Source organism: Aotus nancymaae, unplaced genomic scaffold, assembly GCF_030222135.1.
Source record: "Aotus nancymaae isolate 86718 unplaced genomic scaffold, 86718_ANA_hifiasm-v0.15.2.pri h1tg000058l, whole genome shotgun sequence".
Taxonomy (NCBI): domain Eukaryota; kingdom Metazoa; phylum Chordata; class Mammalia; order Primates; family Aotidae; genus Aotus; species Aotus nancymaae.
This window is the reverse complement of record NW_026988472.1, coordinates 33,812,501-33,831,779: the sequence shown is the minus strand read 5'-3', so window position 1 is coordinate 33,831,779 and position 19,279 is coordinate 33,812,501. Positions and strand designations below refer to the sequence as shown.

General features: G+C 41.4%; 1 protein-coding gene and 1 pseudogene across 3 annotated transcripts in view; both read left to right on the top strand.

The window, feature by feature from the left end:
• POLA1 (DNA polymerase alpha 1, catalytic subunit) overlaps positions 1-19,279 on the top strand; it is a 304,555-nt gene that overhangs the window by 277,603 nt on the left and 7,673 nt on the right. The window lies entirely within an intron of this gene.
• Positions 8,459-14,774, top strand: LOC105714752 (small nuclear ribonucleoprotein Sm D2-like; annotated as a pseudogene).

Sequence of the window (19,279 nt, the reverse complement as noted above, 5' to 3'; positions counted from 1 at the left end):
ACATAGGAGCAGGCAAAAATTTCATGACGAAAATGCAAAAGCAATTGCAACAAAAGCAAATATTGACAAATGGAATCTATTTAAACTTAAGAGCTTCTGCACAGGAAAAGAAACTATCATCAGAAAAAAGAAATTATCATCACATAACCTACAGACTAGGAGAAAGTTTTTACAATCTATCCATCTGACAGAGGTCTAATATCCAGAGTCTACAAGGAACTTAAGCAAATTTACAAGGAAAAAAAAAACATTAAAAAATGGGCAAAGGACAAAACTAACTTGATCTTGTTAAAGCCACTTAACTATGTAAACAGAAATTTCACTATATCCCACTGTACTGAAAGTAAACCTGCCCATGAGGGGCTCTCTGTCAAACCCTTGCCCACGCAACAGGGTCAAAAACACAAGAGGAGAGGATACCATCAAATTTGAGCTTTCACATGCAGCATGAGACACTCAAACCAAGCAAGGTTGGACCAGTGTCCACCTAACTAGCAAATACTAGTAAATCTCAGGATCTTTGTTTTAGATTTTAAAAGTTTTTAAATAAAACATAGATGTATAGACTAGTCCAGAAGGTTTGTGACAGTAGCCGTCCTGTGATTTCAACACACATCTTTCCTGGTCACGAGAGGCAAAGGGTCAAATGATCACCACTTGAAAAGGGTGAGCACAGGAGAATGTCAATGGGTCTGTTCAATCTTGAAGCCTCTTTCCAAAGCTGGGAGGGTATCTGTTTGCTTTAAATCCTGTGAAGCTGGGGATGCCCCTTACACCTGACACCCTTACAGCACAGACTCTCATGTACGTGAACCTCAGGGAATGAAACCTGGGTATCCATCTCTTACCTGCTGCTTACCGAAACTGCAAGAAAGAAAGCCTCTTTTGATGAGCAGATATACTCAACCTACCTCTACCAGAGTATATTCAGATTGGTGGTTTTATCATTTCCAAGGAGACAAAATAGTGAGTGTTATGTAGTTAGTGCAAAGCAGCACAGCATAGTATGGCCAGGAGAGGCTTTGAGAGTTATTTGCCTCACACTGTCTGCTGGCACTTTTACCCAGCTGTTGAAGTCATCATGGCAGTGCTACCAACTTCCACTCAACCAGGCACCTATGAATCTATTTTCACCCCCCTGAAACACACACACTCATAGAGATAGGCATTTAAGCAACATGAGGACTGGCTGGCTGTTTTTATATTTACTAATCATTGGAAGCACTATCATTATAAACGGATCAAAATTTTCATTTCCATAAACATAATCCTGTGACTTAGAGAATGTAAAGGATGAAGTTATCTCCCTTCCCTAAGTATTGCCTCACTACTCTAATATGTGGACAGGATATTATTCAGGATTTTAAAGGTAGTTAGAGGGAGGGATTTCATGAAAAAGGAATGGATGTGGAGGATTTATTTATTTATTTATTTTGAGATGGAATTTCACTCTTGTCGCCCAGGCTGGAGTGCAGTGGCGTGTTCTCAGCTCACTGCAACCTCCGCCTTTTGGGTTCAAGTGATTCTCCTGTCTCAGCCTCCCGATTAGCTGGGATTACAGGTGCCTGCCACCACGCCCTGCTAATTTTTTTTTTTTTTTTTTTTTTTGTATTTTTAGTAGAGACAGGGTTTTACCATGTTGGCCAGGCTGGTCTAGAACACCTGACCTCAGGTGGTCTAGAACTCCTGACCTCGGCCTCCCAAAATGCTAGGATTACAGGCGTGAGCCACCGCGTCCGGCTGGAGGATTTAATTTTTAAAGTTGCTGGAACCTGAAAGTTTGTTTAAAATAAAGTATTCAGAAGAATTTAGGGGAAATTATGAGTGGGTATTATGGTGGTGAATTTTCTGACATCTTCTTTATCTTGCACTCCTACCTCTTTCTAAGCACCTGATCTAGTTGGACCACCACCATACCTAGAGTTTTAGATGTGTCAGAAACCATCACTTTGGATAGAATATGCTCACCCTGCAGTTCCCAAACATATGCTACACAAGTCCAGCAACCTGAACTGAGAGGACCTCTTTCTTGTTGTCTATCCCAATTCTAAGTCCCAGGAAAAGGCTGGCAGCATCACCTTGTACAGAATAACTGCTTAGAGGCACACTGTGTGGACGAGGAAGGGGACCAAGAGTCTGGGAGAGGGTTCTATAGACCTAGCTGTCAGAGGTTTGCAGAATACCCTGCTTATCTAACCAAGGTCTGGATAAATCCCTTGCTACCTGAGCTCTGACAAGATGAGAGTTGTTCAAATAACCTTTCCTGAGAAGCTAAGGAATCTGTAAAGGTCAGCAGGCTTATAGGATTTCCACTTTTTTTTTTCATCTACAGTTAGCTTGCCTGTTGATAATTTAACCAGCATGGTTGACAGGGCACCCAGTTCCTGGCTTTTTTCCCTCCCATTAGCCAATTCTGGCTTGGATATTGGAGAAGGGACCCAAGGCAAAGAAGCTCAGTATTTTGGCCTGAGGAAGATGTGGGTAAGGTGTGTTGGCAGATCTGGTGGAGTCTGTGATCACGTTAAGAAACATCTTCCGGCCGGGCCTGGTGGCTCATACCTATAATCCCAGCACTTTGGGAGGCTGGGGTGGGCAGATCACCTGAGATCAGGAGTTCGAGACCAGCCACGGTCAATATGGTGAAATCCCATCTCTACTAAAAATACAAAAATTAGCTGGGTGTGGTGGCAGGCGCCTGTAATCCCGGTTACTCAGGAGGCTGAGGCAGGAGAATCGCTTGAACCCAGGAGGCAGAATTTGCAATTCACTGAGATAGTGCCACTGCACTCCAGCCTAGGCAACAAGAGCCTCTGTCTCAACAAAGAAACATCTTCCAATTTTTGTGCCTGGGTCTGAACCTCCTAGATTGTCTCCACTGGCTTCTGGCTGTGTTCACTCTAAAACATCTCTAGTCTTCAGGGTCCTATTTTGGCCGTTATCGTGACATGTCTCCAGAGGGTTCTCCCTCTTCCCAGAATTACCTGAGTATACACCCTGCAGTGACCTGCTCTTTCTCTAAGTGTTTCCATTCATCTGAAATATAGTTATTTTCTAAAGGCAGGCTCTCTTTGGTTATTCTGAACTGGTCTCTCCATAATCCCTCCCCTCCCTCCATGGTTGGGCGTCTTTCTGGGAGCCACTGACTTTCTTTGGTGACCATCTGCATTGTATTGGTTGCTGTGGATGACCAAAAGCAAACCTGTAGGTACTGTTTCCGTAGGTGGACACCCACCCGCACACTAGCTTCTCTTTCCTGGGGGATGCATCTAGTTCTTAGCCCATTTTCATAACAGAAATGTCATGAATTCAATATTTGAACAGTTTTTTTCCCCTAGACCCAGATTGTCTTGAGTAGCTCACTGTTCATTCTGGTTTTCTTTTTCCTTTTAAATTCCCATTAAATCACCTACCCAGGAGAGTATTTTGTTTTCTAAAAAATAGTCACTTATCAATTATATTACAGGAAAAAAAACCCACTCCCGGGAGGAGACCTGGTATTTATTGGGCACATGTGAAAAGTGAGCCTTTCTAACAGAGGGATGGTCATCTCGTGCAAGTACACTGAGGGTGGCTGTTCTCAACTAGGACGATTTCATCCCCTACCCCAGGGGACATTTGGCAATGTCTGGAGACATATTTCATTGTCACTATATTTGTATTTTTAGTAGAGACAAGGTTTCACTATGTTGGCCAGGCTGGTCTAGAGCTCCTGTTGGGGAGAAGCAGAAGGAAGGCTGCTGGCATCTAGTGGGAAGAGGCCAAGGCTTCTACTGAACTTCTACAATGAACACAGGATAGACCCACAACAAATAATTATTGGTGCCAAATGTCAGTAGGTTAAGATAGCAGAGACTTGGAACCAAACCAAATGCCTATCAGTGATATAGTAGATAAAGAAAATGTGGCACATATACACCATGGAATACTATGCAGCCATAAAAAGGATAAGTTCATGTCCTTTACAGGGACATGGATGAAGCTGGAAACCATCATCCTCAGCAAACTGACACAAGAACAGAAAACCAAATGGGAGTTGAACAATGAGAACACATGGACACAGGGAGGGGCACATCACACACTGGAACCTGTTGTAGGGTGGGGGGCAAGGGGAGGGAGAGCATTAGGACAAATGCCTAATGCATGCAGGGCTTAAAACCGAGGTGGCAGGTTGATAGGTGCAACAAAGCACCATGGCACATGTATACCTATGTGACAAACTTGCACGGTCAGCACATGTATCCCAGAACTTAAAATTTAAAAAGAAAAACGAAACCCTAATATAGGGCTGGCTAGTGAGATGGGTGTGTGAGCGTGACTTGGTGAGGAAGGACTTGGGGTCACTGTGCCAATGCTGAGGGAATCCTTGATAGTATTTTGTCAAGTCGAAGGACAATAATAATGATAAATGTAGCAACGATTTTCTAGAGATGAGGAAAACGGCCTTGGTCTTTGGGTGGCTACTTTTATAGAAAAGCAGCTGTGCTATATTGATATGGAACAGAGGTTTATTTATTAAATAAATTCACTTTAACAATAACAAACTCATTACTTGTTAACATAGAAACCTTTTGTGAAAATAACTATATCTTTCAAAACCAAAAAAATTGGTGAGAAGAGCAGCATTGTTTTAAATTTTGGCAAATCTCTTTAATCTCTGGCTTAATAGAAAGCCAGCCTGATTTCTCATCTGCTTCTGCATTCAATCTGTGGTAACATCACACATCATGTAGCCTCTGGAAACTCCACTGTAGACCCATGAGAGAATGAGAGTGGAAAAGGCCAGTAATGTCTTAGTATGATTTCAAAAAAAATTTTGACCTTGAAGACCCCTAAGAGGAGGGTCACTCCAGATGTCCCCTGGCCTACACATAGCAAACTGCTGCTCTAGAACTGGGAGATCTGTGAAGCGATGGGAAAAAAAGTTACATCTTTAATTTCACTACTCTTTAACTGGAATTTAGCACTTCCTTCAAATATGGATGGAGGCCTCAGAATACAGTGTTGTTAGCCGTGTCTGACTTTGTTATCAGCAGTAGATGTCAAGGATATTTTCAGATCACATTATAGTTGTTGCAGATATCTAAAATATTACTTAACATTGCTTTGAAATTTTGTTCACCATAGTGCTAGATCTTGTCTATAATGCCTTAATAAGAAAGTACATACACTACTATACCACAGATAGGTTCTTTAATACTGACAAGTGTATTTCAGTGTAATTGCCTTACTTTGCATTCCTGTGTTATTTTATTTATTTTACGTATTTAAAAACATTCTGAGATAGGAGCTGCGGGCTTTAGTTTACTGCCAAAGGAGTCCTTGGTACAAAAAAAACCTTCAGAAACTTCTACCCTAGAAAGTTCACAGCCAGAAAAGCATCCCTTGGCCATTTTGGGAAAGCAATACAGCCCCAAAGCAAGCTCAAATCAGGGAGTGTTCCAAGAAAGCAAGTTCCATTGCCACTGTTTTTGGCCTGTGTCCTGCCTACCTCTGTATGCACAGCCACAGCTTCAGGTAATCGCAATAAAGTGTTGATCGTGAACACTCCGTTTTCAGAAAAGAGTTAACCACCCTGTAATGTACATTTTGGAAAAAAATTTACTTTAAAAGTTCTCATTCTCATAATTCACAATAAATTCCGGTCTTCTCAGCAAAGTCTGCTACCCCAAGAGTTCTAGAGCTAAAGTGTTCCTGTCACTTGATGAACGTTAATAAGACTTCCCAAATATTCCTGGACAGACACAGAAATGGGCAATGATTGCTTCTGAGAAGGGACATGGGATGGGCGGGATACTTCTTTGTTGGTTGGTTAATTTTAATTTCATTAGTTACACATGCATATAATTTGAAGTATCAGATGTTCATATCACGTTATGAAAAGCAGTCCTTTTCCTTCCCATTTTGCAGTCTTCAAACACAACCACTTGGGACTCCTTCCACTGCTGTTTTTAGTATTCACCTCCTTATAGGCACAGAGTGCATCTTCCAGTAATCTCCTACAGTGGGAGAAGAGGCCTTAATACCCTCAGGCAGTTAGAGCATGAATTCCGGCAGACGGATTGATTGATACCAATAGCTGGTATGGATACGTACTCATTCTTCCTCTGCTTTTCTAAACCTGCTCTCAAATCTGTTCACATGTATCTGGTATCTGAGCTGATGACCCTGGGAAGCTGATGCACAGCTGTTATCCTGGGGATTGCCGTTACGTATTATCACTTATTTCATAGTCCCTGTGTCCCACAGTCTGTATCTTTGTTTACTGTCCTTCTTTTGGGAAGAGGTAAAACATCTCTTCTAGTAGCTTCTTAAGGAAGAATACTTGGCAGATGAAGCTTCTGAGACCTTGTTTGTCTTAAAATGTCCTTAATTCACCCTCATACTTAATTGATAGTTAGATACAGAATTCTAGGCTGGAACTCAGTGTTCCTCATAATTTTGAAAACATTATTCTACTGTCATCTTTTCTAGTGTTGCTTTTGAGAAGTTGAAAGCTTTTCTGATTCCTAATCCTTTATTTATTTGACCTGTGTCCTTTTTTTTTCTCCTTCCTTGTTAGAAACTTGGAGGATTTCCTTTGTACCCAGTGCATGGGCACATTCATGATGGTATATTTTGGTCTGGGGCAGTTTTCATTTATGTTGCTTGGTACTTGGTGGGCTCTTTCCATTTGGAAAAGTCAAGCTCTCCAGTTCTGGGAAGTTTTCTTAAATTTCTTCTTTGATTTCCTTCGCACCCTGTCCAATTATGTTTTAATTTCTAACAGCTAGAATTTTCTTGTTTTTAAAGTGTTGCTGTTTTCATGGATGTGATCTGTCAATAACTTGAGATCTCCTCTTGTGTGCTGGTCAAATTCCCCAGAATAGATCCAGTCTCCTCCCTGAAGAAGAGTAGCTGGTTTTGGTCATCTGGAACTTGGGGTCTTGACACAGTATGCGTTGGTGAGCTCAGAGACCCTCACCAAGAGAACAAGCCTTCTGCCAGAGTGGAAGTAGGGGTTTGGGGTCTGTGTCTTGAATATACTTTGAACTAGTCTTCACCCATACTTCCAGAGATAGCTTGGGGCACCAATTCATGAGCCTTTGGGAGTAAGTCATCTCTTGTCCTTCTGCTTGCTAGGTTTTGCTGCTGGCACCTCCACTACTGTTTTCCTCTTCCTTGGAGTTTCTTATGCCTTTTAAAAAATCCCTTTCTGTCATTTGAGTGAGGATTTGGGAGTTTACAGAGCAAAATATGTATATTTACTGTGCCATCTGTAACCAGAAGTCAGAGAGTTTTCTATGTAGGCTTTTTTTGTGCATTTTGAATTTTGTCCACATTTTTGTACTAGGCATTCAAAATAATATTTGTAAATCAAGCACCCATCTTTGTTCTTAGAATAAAGACAGAAATGTCCACTTAAGTCTGTACTATCCTTTGAACATTCGAAGGCCTCAAAATATTAATGTACCAAATGTTTGCAGGGGTCTTTTTTATATATTACCTCATATTCCACCCAGGTCAGATCTGATGAGAAAGAGTTCTTTTTTCTTTTTGGTTAGATTCTAGATGAAACCCACAATTCAAACTACAATAGAATAAGTTTGCTAATAGTAATAGCATTTATTGAACACTAAGCACCGGACACTATTCTAAGCATGTTCTGTGTTTTAACTTATTTAATTCTCACAAGTACCCTATGAACTAGGTGCTACTGTTGTCCCTAAATTATAGATGAGGAAATGGAGGTCCGGAGAGGTTTAAAAGCCTGCTCAAGGTAACACAGCAAGTTAATGGCAGAGTCAGAATTGCAACCCCAATAGTCTGGCTGTAGAGTACATTTGAAACCTAACTACTGTGTGCACAAGGCTAATGATTTATGGATTGCTTGAATAACTAAAGGTGATATCCCCAACTTTGTTACAGATATCCCCAAACTTCTTTAATGGATTGGTTGTCATAACTTCACCACCTTACAGCTCTTTTTTCCACATAAAACTTGCCAAAATGCCTTCAGACTAGAGGGAAAAAATGTTAACTGTTTTCTTCAAATTGAATTTTATTAGCAGAGAAATGGTTGGTATTAAGATCATTGCATGAAGAAAATGTAAATTAGCCACTTACTCTAAAATAGTATTAGAGAATGCAAGTGTTAAACATGTCTGTTCCTCTTTTTCCCTTTATTGGTCATCAGTAAACAACAACTTAATGATTAACGTCATAAAAGGTTACATAAGAGTTTTAGAAGAATTTAGATTTTCTTTACTAGGTAGTCGTCTTCAGTTTTATAAAACAGACATCAGTGTTAAGCCATTTTTACCCCAGGTTAAAATTTGACTGACCTATTCTGTTGCTGACTGAGTCATACCAGGTCACTGAAACCTAAAATAAGTATGTTGTAAGCATCGCATAACAATTATAACCTATTTAGAGCCAAGATCCACTTAAGACATGTTGGCTTCTTTTCTCCATCACTGAGATGGCTGATGCATCCATCAGTAATGTGCTGAAGTTCTCATTAGCTCTCTACACAGGGAAGGATGCCAGCAAAATGTACAGAAGTAAATTCACTGGAATCTCTTTGGTCAAGAATTATGACTTTTCTATATGTCAGTCCACATGTTGCTAACAGATATTTTTACAAAAATGTGTTTTGTGGTTTGATTTGACCCATGGTTCATCTGAATCCAGGCAGTTACACTTATATTAAGGGTTCCGCTGTCCACTTTTTTCTCATCTTGAGAAATGTCAAAAGGCACATATCCTGCATCTAAAGGAAACACGAGAAACCAAAATGGAAATACCTGGAGAGTGCTTTCACATGCATTAATCAAGGGACAGCTGCTGCCATTTCCGAGGCACTGCCCTGTGGTTGGCTGAGCAGACCCACATGGGCTTCGGAGCAGGAATTAAGAGTCAGACATGCTGTCTCTGTGTTTAGGTGAAAAGGCCACTTTAGCAAGTATAATAAAATGTATAGACTCAGGTGAGACTCCAGGGGAAATTTTGCCCCTTGAGTTTGGATTGGAGAAATGACCTCCAAATCTCTGATACCATGCACTGCGGAAGAGATATGGACCATGTATTTTTTCCATTTCTTCCCCTTATAAGATGATAATTTCCCCTTAGGGATTTGGGCTTCTCTGATATATGCATTAATAGGGAGATGGGGGAGAGAGAGTCACGAATTAAAATCATTTTATGGTAAGCGTCTCTGCCTTTTCAACTCTATGCTTCGCTTTGTAGAACTCTTCAGGAAAATCATTCAGGTGACGACTATGCATTTTGATGTTAACAGATCCGACTCTTACCGGGTAGACGACCAGTTAACAACATGAAATAAGGCGGTGATGGTTTTTGAAATGAAATAATGTTTGATGTAACCTCGAGTTTCTCTCTGAACTCTGACCACACTGTAGAAACCCCTAGGAGGAGGGGAGCAGCTCTGTCAGGCACAGAATTGCACCCGGGGAAGAAAAATTAATCCCAATACTAAGGGAGACGCCTGTGTTCTCTCACATGATATTTAGCAGCAAGAGCAAGGAGAGGGATGTTTCTTTCTTTGTGTAATATGCAGTAGTTACAATAAACACAAGATTTCCAAATCTCAGAGGACTCTTCTTGACAGTTGCTTGATAACAGCTTTTTTCATTCCATAGTTTTGACAGTTTGTGTGTGTTGCCATATCTAGTGTAAACTAAAACATCACTGTCATTCTGTTTTTCTTTTGTATGTGGCTTTTTTTTCATCTTTAGGATAATGAAAAAGATGGGCTTTTCACTTGTAGACTAGAGTAAGGCAAGTTGTGTGTGGAGATTAGCATGTGTTTATAAGTTTTGAAAGATTCAAGTTGACAGCAGAACACTGCTTTAAATATTTTTTTCTCCATATTGCATCAGTAAAAGTATAAGTGGGATGTGTAAGTTTTCTCTTAATCTTTTGATAAATAGCAAATCTTAGGCATCTGTGTGGGTACCTATATTATTTATTGGTGGTTATTGAAAATGAATGAATACAGTGAACATCTCTAGAGCTCCTGGCTGTGTAGCCTTTGAGTGTAGCCTTTGATAAGTGGTAAGCATCTTTTATCTTACTGTTACCAGGGTCTTGCCCTGCCCCACGTATGTGCTTTTCAGTCCCTCAGTATGCTTCCCTTCACTTGATGGATCCCTATCCTACCCACCTCTGTCGGATTTATAGCTCTGCTATGTTACTAGTTTGTGTCCAGACCAACAGGATGTTGATGTTGTTGTGGGTTTATCTGGAGTAACTCTAGAAACTACACTGCATCTGCACTGTTTGAGAGGCTGCAGGGCAGGTGATGGGTCAGAAGCCCAAGTCAGGATCAGAGCAGTCTTTACTCATCAGGTGCAAACTCTCAGATTCCCCAGAGTCAGGACGGGGTCCCATACCTGAGAGACCTTCCCCCCTCCAGCCCCAATAACCTATGATTTGTAGAAGTCTCAGTGAGGTTATTTTGCCATCAAACCAAATTTGCTGTAGCATAGCAAAGCTCCCAATGCCGTCATCTGGCATGTTACAGACAAATTCCAATTACTTTTCTACTTCGAGCTATTGTTAAACACTACAAGCTAGCTGACAGTAAAATTATAAATACAGGTGTTGTCACACTACACTATAATCAGAATTTTAATTTGAATTTTCATTTGTAAAGCCTTTTTTTAGATGAAAATGGGAATAGAATTAGTTTTATTGACAGTAAAAAGACATTTTGAAAGCTTCCTAAATCATTACCTGTATTTAGCAGGAGGAAAAATTGTATATGTCCATGTAAAAAGAAGAGTTTTATTATCACATATTTACTCATTATATTTGGTGGTAAATAAAACGGGGAAGACATGTTTGACAAATGATTGATGGAACTCACTAGGTTTTTGCTTCATCAGAACAATAGACAGATATAAATATATATTTTCCTTTTGTTTTGTTCTGCTATTACTAATGCAGACCTGTAGACAAAATCTTCTTCTAGCAAATTAAGTACAGACTGTTGGGAGTCTGCATGCAATGCTAAACTTTTTATTTGGCAATTTTCTCTTTTCACCCAGATTCATCATCTGTGGTGCTCTTTTTTCCCCTTTTGCGTCGTGGTTGGAGTGGGTTCCCCCTTCTCAAGTCCCTTTTTTTTCCCTCAAGGCATTTAGTGTCGTGTCTGCCAGATTTCAGTGATGAGCAGCGAATTGCTTTTAAAGTGGGCATTATGCCAGTTCAGCAGCACAATGGAAAACCAATCTTCCACCATTCTACTTTTGATGCTGTTATTGTAGCATTTTAGATAACTGCTGCCACAAAAAAAAAAAGAAAGAAAAAAAGATGTGCTCAATTGCTACCAGTTAGTCAAGTTAAATCCAGAGTAGCATTAAAATTACTCTGAAAACTGTTTGTCAGAGGTCATGTGCCGTCTGTGGCTGCCGCACATAGGATGGATGTTCTGTTCAGATGGGAGTTTTTCCCTTTATTCTTACTGTGACTGACCAGCTCTCTAAATAGCCCTTCACTACCTGTTTACTTATTGTCTTCACCTCCCTGTTGAAAAAATGTGTCAAGCAGAAATGTTGAAAAGTTTCTTTAAAGTGCTGGAAATAGCAGGAGAGTGAGTTGTTCAGGGTGCTAGAGTTTGTACAGTGTGAAAGCAAAAAAAAAAAAAAAAGTGGGAGAGCAAGAACATAATTCTCTGGTTTCTATAGCAAGATTACTGTTTTCTTCTTTTTATCTTCACTTTTCAACCACTGGGTTCACTGTTCTACTTTTTTTTTTAATAGCACAAATGGAATTTATCCTCTCTCCATCTCAAGTTCCTCCCCTCCCTCCACTGGCTTTGCTTGTGAATGAAACGGACTCCTACTATGACTATGGGACAGATGGCAGCTGTATATGTTATATTTGATGTATTTTGGAGTGAGCCTTATTTTAAAATTCAAAGCCAATAGATGGGCTATTTTGAGAGTGGCACTAGTGCGATCCTTTAAGCCTGCTCCATTTCCTCCAAATTTAGTTAGACTTTACAAATTACATAAATAACCTGTAATCTGTGCTCAAAATAATTGAGTTGTGATCTATTAACTGTATTGCAGTAATAATTAAAGCAACTTTGATTTCTGGGCTGCCTTTCTTCTAAGAAGTGTATGTTCCTTTATCTTTATATTGTCTCTAATGGATTTTTCTCTTTTATGTTATTCATATCTCTAGTATCATCAGATTCTAACCCTAATGAAGGCAGGCACTTTTGTCTGTTTTGTCCATTCCTGTGTCCCAGGGCTTAGAATAGTATCTAGCACATAGTAGGCCCTCAGTAAATATTTGTTGAATGAATTAATTATGCTTCTTTGGGTACCTCGAATTGTAGTATATTTACTTATTTGTATGTTTTCCTCTCCAGCTAGAATGTCAGACTGTGCTCCTGAAGTACAGCAGACATGCTAAGAAATTTTTGGAATCCTTTCTTCATCTCTCTCCTATCCCAAATTGTACATGACACCCAATCAGTACTTAATAAATATTTGTGTAATAAAGCCAAAACACGATTTATTTGCCAAAGAAGGATGTGGTCATTTGGTGGTAGAGATGAGGATAGGTTAATGGCCATCAAGCAGTATTTGTTAAGAGTCTGCGAGTTCTTAGCCTTATGTTAATTCAGAGTTCTTTTCCAGGTATCCTATTGGTTTTCTGGGCTTATTGCCAAGCATATTTTAGATCCATATTTTCCTTCAGTTTGCAGTTTAAGAGCATTTTAATTTTTGCTAAAGCTTGCAAAAAAAAAGGCTCTGATAATGATGCAGTCAATATCAGTAACCATCCCATTTGCTAGTGCCGTCTAGATGAATCCATTGTGTGGATCGTCCTGTCTTACTGTGGGAGGGAGACTGCTGTGCATGGTGGGATGGCCTCTAGCAGTTACACCTCTCTCAGCACCATTTGCCTCTTCTGTGGGATTGTGGTTTAGTCATTCTATCCTGTCCTCTACTACCTGCCTCCCCCAAAACTCCCTGCTTCCATCTGCAAAATGAGGACCTAGAGGCTGCTTAACAAGGTCAGAGGCTTCACAGAATTCAGTGACTTAATCAAGAACTGTACTGTGTAAGATATACACTGCTTTCCCTTTTAATCATTGAGTGTAAGAGACACACCGCTTTCCCTTTTAATCATTGAGTCGTAAATGTGACATAGCTTTAAATGGATAGCAACAAATTTGCAAATCAATAAGACTCATTTTGTAATTAGCTTTGGACTAAGCATTAAAAAGTATACATTGAGGATTATGGTAAAAAGTATACATTGAGGTGAAAATGCCAAGCAGTGTGGGGATTCTTTCTTAGCAGCTAAAACTGTGCATATTAAATATACAGAAATGGGGATGGTGAGTTTCAGTTTTGCCACAAGGGTTATGCATTTATTTGAGAAGAATCTGCGATGTGTAATACAACATTCCCTAATATGCTCATTTCATCTTCCCTACTATCATTGAACCTTCATCTAAGAAGAGCCAAGGAACAAACTGAAATAAAGATTTAGATTTTTATTAGAGTAAATGTAAACACATGTAGAGTGGAACATTTTGCCTTACATGGCTTAGCATCAACATTTTACACAGGAAAAAAAATCAGTGTGTTTATTCTAACATCCTGCATCAATACTGGCAAAAATTCCAAAGATTTTCAGTTGCTTGGGCCAAACATGGAAAATTTTATATAAGAATGCTGAGGAGAGGCAGCAGCAACGCGGAGGAAACCGGAGTGAACCGAGAGCTTAGTGACCAACGTGAGCCTCCTCAACAAGCCCAAGAGTGAGATGAGCCGAAGGAGCTGCAGAAGCGAGAGGAGGAGGAATTTAACACGGGTCCACTCTCTGTGCTCACTCAGTCCGTCAAGAACACCCCCCAAGTGCTCATCAACTGCCGCAACAATAAGAAACTCCTGGGCCACGTGAAGGCCTTCAATAGGCACTGCAACATTGTGCTGGAGAATGTGAAGGAGATGTGGACTGAGGTACCCAAGAGCGGCAAGGGCAAGAAGTCCAAGCCAGTCAACAAAGACCGCTACATCTCCAGGATGTTCCTGCGTGGGGACTCAGTCATCGTGGTCCTGCGGAACCCGCTTATCGCCGACAAGTAGGAGCCACCTATCCCTGTCAGTCAACAGAACTCACTCCCCTGTCCTACAGAGACTGCTGCTGCTGGTGTTGAGAATAATAAAGCTCTGTGTTTTTTTTCTAAAAAAAAAAAAGAAAGAATGCTGAGGAGACCTTTTGTACTTTTTAAGATAAATCATGCAGGCTGGAGAGTAGGAGAATAAGAGTTTTATGTGTGTGGGTGTGTCCCTTTACAAAGAGAGTTTAGAGCATGAATGAGATTTGTGGCCTTGTGAAAACCTCTTTGGCCCGGTTTCCTCATGCCTATGGTGTCTCTTCTGTTTAACTTATGGGATTGTTGTTAGGATGAAGTAAGATGTGTATTTTTTGAACCCTCTATACCAGCAGTTGGCAGATTTCTTCTGTGAAGAGTCAGATAGTCAGTAGTTTAAACTTTGAGGACCAGTCTCCTTTGCAGCTATTCAACTTTACCACCATAGGCATAGATAACACAGAAACAAATGGGCATGGCTGTGTTCCAATAAAACTTTACTAACAAAAACAACTGGCAGCCTAGATTTGGCTTTCAGGCCATAATTGCTAACCTTAATAATGAAATAATGAAGGCGCAGTGGCTCAGGCCTATAACCCCAGCACTTTGAGAGGCAGAGTCAGGTGGATCACCTGAGGTTGAGAGTTCAAGACCAGCCTGACCCAACATGGAGAAACCCCGTCTCTACTAAAAGTACAAAATTAGCTGGGCGTGGTGGTGCATGTCTGTAATCCCAGCTACTTGGGAAGCTGAGGCAGGAAAATCACTTGAACCTGGGAGGCGGAGGTTGCAGTGAGCCGAGATTACACTCCAGCCTGGGCAACAAGAGCGAAACTCTGTCTCAAAAAAAAGAAAAGAAAAGGCCGGGCGCGGTGGCTCAAGCCTGTAATCCCAGCACTTTGGGAGGCCGAGGCGGGTGGATCACGAGGTCGAGAGATCGAGACCATCCTGGTCAACATTGTGAAACCCCGTCTCTATTAATACAAAAAAATTAGCTGGGCACGGTGGTGCGTGCCTGTAATCCCAGCTACTCAGGAGGCTGAGGCAGGAGAATTGCCTGAACCCAGGAGGCGGAGGTTGCGGTGAGCCGAGATCGCGCCATTGCACTCCAGCCTGGGTAACAAGAGCGAGACTCCGTCTCAAAAAAAAAAAAAAAAAAAAAAAGAAAAGCATGAAACATAAAATACGAAATATTCTAATTACCCTGAGTCAGTACCTGGCCACTCATACAGTGTAGGACTAAAGGGACTATCTTTTTCTAGAGAAAGCCACTTTCCATTGTTTTTAGTTCAGTCTTTTCAATGTTTCACCAAACTCTCTAGAGAGAATTTAAATTCAGTCCTGCTTGTACAGGTTGAATATCCTAAATCTGGAAATCTGAAGTGCTCCAAAATCTGTGACTTTTTGAGCACCAACATGACACTCAAAGGAAACGCTCACTGGAGCATTTCAGAGTTCAGATTTTCAGATGCTCAACTGGTGAGGGTAGTGCAGATATTTCAAAATCCAAAACACTTTTGGTCCCAAGCATTTCAGATACGGGATACTCAATCTATATTTATCAGTGGCTTCACTTTGGCCACCCACTGTCACAAAAGCATCCAATCTTTTCTCTAAGAAAGGGTTCCTTTCTTATGACAGTTTCCTCAGAGCCATGGCATTAATGATGGTGGGGAAGGGATGCCAGTATTAAAATAGCTATGTAGGGTGGAGCACTGCCACCCATTACCTCCCCTGGATAATCCTTGAGTCTTTGGTTGGTGAGAAGAGTTGAAAAAGAGGGACACAGCCTATGTTAGTGATCAACCAGTTAAGGTTTCAAGATATATGAGTTCAAAGCTGCAGTGAGCCATGACCACTGCTCTCCAGCCTAGACAACAGAGCAAGAGCAAGACCTTGTCTTTTTTTTTTTTTAAAGATATACGGTCAGGGGACCAGTAGCTCATACGTGTAATCTCAGCACTTTGGGAGGTCAAGGTGGGTGGCCAGGAGGTCAAGACCAGCCTGGGCGTCATAGCAAGACCCTGTTTGCACATAAAAATTTAAAAATTAGCCAATTGTGGTAGTACATGCCTGTAGCCCCAGCTACGTGGGAATCTGAGGTGAGAGGATTATTCGAGCCCAGGAGTTTGAGGCCGCAGTAAGCTATGATCATGCCACTGCAGTCTAGCCTGACAGAGTGAGACCCTGTCTCAAAAAGAAAAAAGATATATGGGTCAATTTAAAAGTCTGCCTTTGACTTTATCGCTCTGATTTTCAGATTTCTTAAGTCCTTAAATTTCTCCCCCACTCTTAGGGTGCTCCACACTAAGTTACTGAGTTCTCCTGTATTTCCACCGGTTATCCAGAGCATTGGCCCTCTCTGCTAGGCAGCTTCTAAGATGGTACCCAGTGACCATTTACTTGTGCAGTGGTCCTCTTCCCTTGGGTATGGTCTGGACCAGGTGACTCTCTCCTAACAAATAGAATACAGCAAAAGTGATGAAATGTCATTTCTGAGATCAGGTTACAAAATATTTTGACTTCTGTCTTGAGCACTCTCACTCTCTCTCACTCACTCACTCTGAGGGAAACCAACTGCCAAGTTGTGAGTTGGGGAAGCCCACGTGATGAGGAACTGGGGCATCAATTCAGCAACCTAAGAGGAATAGCAGCCACATGAAGAGAACTTGGAAATGATCCTTGCCCCGTTGAGCACTCAGATGAGATAGTGGGGCTGACACCTTGACTGTAGCCTTCTGAGAAACCTTGAGCCCGAGATGCCCAGCTCATCCATGCTTGGATTCCTGTCCCACAGAAACTGAGAAATGTATTTATTGTGTGTTGTGTTTAGCCAGCAAATGGTGGGATGATTTGTTACACAGCGATAGTTCACTAATAAACCCCTTAAAGTGCAGTGCTTATTTAATGCTTCTGTTTCTCATAATTGTTTGACAGTACCTTGCATGTAGCGGGTTATCCACAGATACTTGTTTACTGATCAGTTTACACTAAATATGTAGTCATATATTTCATTATTATTTTGCCAGAATAGTGGTTTGGCTTAATCAAAAATGTTAATTTTTTTCTCCACAAGGTATGTAACTCTTACCATCTTGAGGTATGACATCTGTAGATGCATGATACCCAAGCAGGAAGGGAACATGCCCTACCCACAAGCAAACACAGAACCCAAGAAAGGCTGAGTGCCCCCTGGAATCGTAGCTTTATCCTTCCCCAGTGTACAGAAGGGAAAGGGTGTTACAGGAATCTTGCCTTAATGTCAGGATTTAGGCAGGCACGGCCTCTTTTCTACAGTCTATCCAAAATGTGATGGTGGCCTGGAACGGTAAGGGCCCCAGCAAGAAGACCTGTTCATAGCACAGCTGTTACCTTCACCATCCAACTATGGCCTCGCCTTAGGTCCAGCTGTTTATATTGGTCAGAACTGTCCCAAACACAGTAGCATGGGCTGTGAGAACAGGAGACTAGTGAGAAGGGAAGATACCCAGAGGATTAGTAAGCAACCAAGGCATGGCCTATGTTCTTTTGCCTTTATTGCCAAGGGAACAAGAGCTTAGCTGATGGCACAGCCTTGGACCCAAGAAATGTAACAGCCATTCCTTCAGGTGCCTATTTGCATATTTGCTATACCCTGAGGGCTTTTTTCTTCTCCCACCTGTGGTAAATGACCATGTACATGGGACTGTATTTACTGCCTATCCGTTGTCATCATTGTCATCAACTAACATTTGCTGACCATTAGCGTGGTCTCAGAAACTGCCTGGGCACTCTAATCCATCAACCTATGCATTCATTAAAGTGAAGGAAAATAAGCAGAGGCTTGACATTCAGAAATAAGAGCCCAGAAATGATTCCAGAATTTCCAATTGTAAAGCTAGTGCCAACTCCCAGTCCACACTCACTGCATTCAATGCATATGCATTTTCTTTTCCTCCCATCTGCTCTTCCTTCCCAAGAATGTCCCAGCCTGTGCACACACTCACATCCTGTTACCTCTCCAAAGTAAATGATTTCCAGTTCCTGTGGGTATTGCATGTTACCACATAGAATTAAGCAGCCTGAGTTTTTTTATGCACCCATGTTTAGAAGCCTTGTAAGTAGAGATTAAGATGTTTATCAAGATTAGAAATGCAGCTGGGCATAGTGGCTCACACCTGTAATCCCAGCACTTTGGGAGGCTGAAGTGGGCAGATCACAGGGGGTGGGGAGTTGGGAAGAGATAGCATGGGGAGAAATGCCAGATATAGGTGATGGGGAGGAAGGCAGCAAATCACACTGCCACGTATGCACCTATGCAACAATCTTGCATGTTCTTCACATGTACCCCAAAACCTAAAATGCAATAAAAAATAAAAATTAAAATTAAAAAAAAAGAAAAGAATTGGAGACCAGCCTGGCCAACATGGCAAGACCCTGTCTCTACTAAAAATACAAAAATTAGCCAGGTGTGGTGGCAGGCACCTGTAGTCCTTGCTACTTGAGACGCTGAGGTGGGAGAATTGCTTGAACCCAGGAGGCAGAAGTTGCAGTGAGCCAATATCCCACCACTGCACTCCATCCAGCCTGGGCGACAGAGTGAGACTCCATCTCATAAATAAATAAATAAATTAGAAATGGTATGTGAGCAGTAAAGATGTTATATATGCTTCTTGGATATTGTTGCTGACTCAAGACTTGAAAAGACTGGAGTCTTCAGGAGGAATGGTACTGGTGGAAAATGTTATTTCCATAATAAGAAGTTGTGAGGTCATTGAAATCAGACATACCTACAATTTTTGTAGTCCTGTTTTTCAGTTGAGGAGGGCCGTATAAACTTATCAAAATCTTGAGAATGAGGCCGGTTGCGGTGGCTCATACCTGTAATTCCAGCACTTTGGGAGGCCCAGGCGGGCAGATCTCCTGGGGTCGGGAGTTCAAGACCAGCCTGATCAACACAGGGAAACCATCTCTATTAAAAAACAAAATAAGCCGGGCATGGTGGCGCATGCCTGTAATCCCAGCTGTTGAGGAGGCTGAGGCGGGAGAAGCGCTTGAACTCGGGAGGCAGAGGTTGCAGTGAGCAGAGATGGCGCCATTGCACTCTAGCCTGGGCAACAAGAACAAAACTCTGTCTCAAAAATAAAAAAAAAAAAATCTTGGGAATGTTTAAAAAGCACA